The sequence below is a fragment of the Myxine glutinosa genome, unplaced genomic scaffold, assembly GCF_964187855.1.
Source record: "Myxine glutinosa unplaced genomic scaffold, kmMyxGlut1.1 SCAFFOLD_383, whole genome shotgun sequence".
NCBI lineage: Eukaryota > Metazoa > Chordata > Myxini > Myxiniformes > Myxinidae > Myxine > Myxine glutinosa.
This window is the reverse complement of record NW_027616489.1, coordinates 247,501-252,085: the sequence shown is the minus strand read 5'-3', so window position 1 is coordinate 252,085 and position 4,585 is coordinate 247,501.

The following is a 4,585-nucleotide window of genomic DNA, read 5'->3' as shown; positions in this document are numbered from 1 at the left end:
ATTGGGTGCGGGGGGTTACCAGGCTCCGCCCTTGAGGAGGAGCTGACAGCCAGCCCCTCCGTGGTAACCCCGTGGAGCGCGTGGTCAATGGCGCTAATCGAGCCGGTGTGAGGACGCATCCTCCCCCGCGCCGCCGCGACGCCCCCATCTCCTCTGTTGTTGTAGTTATAGTTGTTGAAGAAGATGGAAGGAGGTATGGGAAAGGTCCTAAACTCACTACTGATGCCATATAATCACATTCTGGTGCAACGAAGAGTCAGAATTAATGGAAACGAGTCCTTAACTGACATAGATTAAGAATAACTAGGAAGACGTCCTATAGTTGTCTACGTGTGTTGCGGTGGGACCTGGGCACGACATTTAATGGGGGAATAAGGGGAAGGTCGGCTCTACAGAGTGTTATTTACATGCAATGGGACTAGGGAATGGGGGATTGGGGAAAGTTGGGGAGTATTGGAGAAATAGGGGAATATTTACAAGCGGATATGGAGGCCAAATTCCATATTCGCAACATTGCACCCTTCTCTACCCTCGGGGCGTCCCGACCCGATAAATTTTTACCTCGTTTAGTGTGGCACTCAGATGTAGTCCCTCTACTATTAACTCTACCCTGAGTGCGACAGTTTTACAGATGTTCACAAATGAGTAAATATGTCCCCCTGCGACGTTGCACCCTTCTCCTCACAGAAACACACCCACAGGATAACCAAATCCGGAAAGAATTCTCAAACTACACATACAGCCGGTAGGGAGCATTATTTACAAGACTACGCTGCTATTTACACTACGATCCAGGACCTGTTTTTGGAGGAACACATGCAGATGTTATGCATAGAGAGAGCGCGCTTGCCAACATCGATACACCAACCCACGAGTGCTCTGTGGCCGACGGCCTTTAATAACGTGCAGAGCACCCTTCCCGAGCATCAAAAGCACCACCCCACCACCAATCGGTGCAGTCACCATTGTTCATTGGAATAAAAATAAATTCGACAACCCCTAACCCTGCAGGTGTCTCTTGCTCTTCTTGTGGTGCACTTGGTGTTAACTAAAAGTGGTTCACCTGTATGGCATAGGTGCCACGTTGACCCATAGGTCCATCCCCGGGTGGTGCTTGGCCGCAAACAAACTGCGGTCCATTGTGGGTGGCCACAAACATTGCGGTCCATATGGTGTATCGATCCCGGCAGCAAACAGCGAAAGTGCAGGCCCACAACTGCGCAGCCAGCACCTCTCTCTCCTCTCTCTCTACCCCAAAGCCAGATCCTCGGAGGTGGGAGACAAAAGAAGCAGACAAGTGAGTAAGGTGGTAAGGGCGCAAAAGTGCACGCAATGTAAGGTGATGCACACTGGGGGCACATGGGAACCAGGTGAGACAGGTACGTTCCTATCGTACGCCCCCCCCCCCCACCAGGTAACCTACATGGCCCCTCCCTTACCCCTTACTGTATCCACAAAACACAACACTACCCATAAACATCTACTTTACAAATCAACAAACATCCCTACTGTCTTCCCCGTTCCTCCCATAAACCAAATTCGTCTTCTCTCCCTCCTAACCAATCAAATTTGCCATTTTCAACTCTCATCAAAATTTGCCATCTCCAACTGCACATCAAAATTTGCCATTACCAATTCATCATCAGTCCCTCCTAGGGAGGGAGAGATGGAATCACCCCAATGTCTCATCCACGTCGTGATGCGTCTCACAAATCCACAGCAATCTCATTTCCTGCTACAAACCAAGAAAACACAGGTGTGGAGTCATCATCATCACCACAGGTAAGTGGCTGCGTATGGTGCGACAGGTTCATCAATCCTAACTATTTCCTAAATGACTTTAACAACTTTACGCTACCCGGGGTCTTTCTCCGGCCAAACCATTGGCCCTCTTACACTATGGGTTCTAAAAACCAATTCCCATTGGCCAAACTGTGGTGCGCTTCAATTTGGGGTCTCACTCCCCCGATTCATCTCCCGGTGCCCTCGCACAATTTCTGGGCTGCGGCGTGTACCTCTCCCAGTGGGTCTACCCACCTGCACACCTCCACCACTGCAGTTGCCTCCGAGCTTACCTGCTCCTCACCCTAACCTAACTACCTGGGGAAGGCCCTCTGGCACTCTCCCCACTCGGTGCCCTCTCTGGCACTGGGCTACCCGGGTCCGTCCTCCGGATCCTCGGGCCCCATCCACAACTCTACCGGCTCCCAGAGCCCACCTGCGGCCTCACCTGGCCGACATCCTCACAGTGGTGGAGTGCCCAACCAACTACACGCACTAACAGGCTACACGCACAGCCATTTCCACAACACTAATGCACCCATTCACAACACCATTCTGCAACCGCACCACAAATGCCAATATCCAACCACAATTTACCTATACCCTCTACCTAACACTTACACTACCCGCCCCGGGTATCCGTGAAAGGGGTCCACTCTTCCCCCATCCACACCTTCGCACCATGCACACCACTCCGTACCACTTACTCCAACTCTCTCCACACACCTGTACTTGCACACCTGTGCTCTCACACCTGGTGCCACCTGCACCCTTCTCTCCCCAAGCGCATTCGCGCTGATCCACACACTCACTACTCATACACTGCTCCACACACCTGTCCAGTTGCACACCTGTGCAATCACACCTGTTCCATCCTCACACACACACGGCATCATCTCATCTAACTACTCCCTTCTGAAACTTGCGCTTCCCAGTCGTCCCTTTAAACTATTGCGCTCCCTCGTCATTATCATCCATACTAATCTACCTGCGTCCCCACTACAGGTATCAGTCACTACCTAACCTTATCGTCACCTAATGTCATCTTCGCTAGATCCCTACAATATAACCTAACCCACCCGGGCTAGTTTTCACTGCCATACACCCCATAAACTATTGCTCCTTTGCCCCCCCATGGGAAGGGTGGCAGGGATGCCAGCCTTACCCACCGGGCCCATCGCTCACTACCAATTTTGCACATCAAATTTCAACAAATCAAAAATTTGCCAATCACTACCCATCATCTGCCAATCACTACTGCCAATCCCTTGCCAATCACCAAATTTTGTTTTTCTCATTTCGGGGCCAAAACACTAACCTCATCACCCAGTCTACTCACTACTGCCTCTCGGTGCGCCAATTCCTATCCAAAGCCCGGCTTCGTAAAGCCAAGCCATGGATGCTGGTTGTTCTGTGCCAGCGGCTGGGTGCATCCCGCATTCGGTGCAGGGAAGGAGGTTTACCCGGGCCGAGATCCCACGCACCATCTCGGCACGGAGCCATCCCATGGCTCGATCTCGACCTGCCGGAATGCCTCAACAGAAAGTGGTCGCCATGACGACCCTTCCCATCCAGCCGCCCGCTCCGCTTATTGGAGCACAGACGCGGCCGTTCAAAGCGAGGCCCAGCGTGGGTCGCGCACGGCGGTCCTTTCGAACCCGCCGTGGCTCGGATCCCCGCTGGTTCTCGCGGCACGCGAAACCCGGCACGCACCGAGGGCCCGCTTCGGCTAAACGTCGACCTAACCTTTAACCTGTGTAACGTCGATGCTTCACCTGGACGCTTACACCCCGCAGCCCGTTCCTTGCTCACACATCCAGCCGTGCCCATGCTCCTCGTACCTTTCCTTACACACCCAGGTACACCCATTCCACTCACAGCCTTGGTCACACACCTGACCACCGAACACTTTGGCACACATTCGTTGGTAGCACACCTCACCAACACACTTCTTCGCGCCCCCTCCTCGGTCACCTCCTCTGTGACAATCACAGGTGTGCTCTCATTCGCACACCCAACCATGTGCCTCACCACCAACTCCAGCGTGCATTCCCACTCACGCTCTACCATTCCAGGTGTGCATCCTTCCATCCCAGGTGTACATCCTCGCTCACCTGTCACAACCAACTCACTCTCCTTGTCACTCTCACTACTCTCACCTCCATTCTTGACAGCGCACTCACCCTTACTCTTGACAGCGCACTCTTTCCTCATGCACCTGTCCGTCACACACCTTTCTCGCGCACACTCTCCCGTTACACCCTCTGTAACACTCACCACAGGTGTGCATTCTTCCTTACTTCTGACAGCGCACTCTTTCCTCATGCACCTGTCCGTTACACACCTCTCTCGCGCACACTCTCCCGTTACACCCTCTGTAACACTCACCACAGGTGTGCATTCTTCCTTACTTCTGACAGCGCACTCTTTCCTCATGCACCTGTCCGTTACACACCTCTCTCGCGCACACTCTCCCGTCACACCCTCTGTAACACTTACCACACCGCGCTTCCATGTGCTCCCTCGCACACTCGCTACGACCGACTCACTCTCGCCAGCACCCTCACTCCTTGGCACGCACTTTTTCCTCACACACCCCAGAGTCGGACTTTCTCGCACACCTCCTTTTTCGCACACCAGACCTGTCGCACACTTCACCAACGGCCTCTCACGAACACCCGGGTCTATCTCGACCCCCAAGCTTATTAAATCCCCTGGCGCATCATACGCACGACCATATTGGTCACCACTTACACCGGGTCCTCTTCCTCTTCGCTTCTCCTCCATCACCTGCGAATCCCTC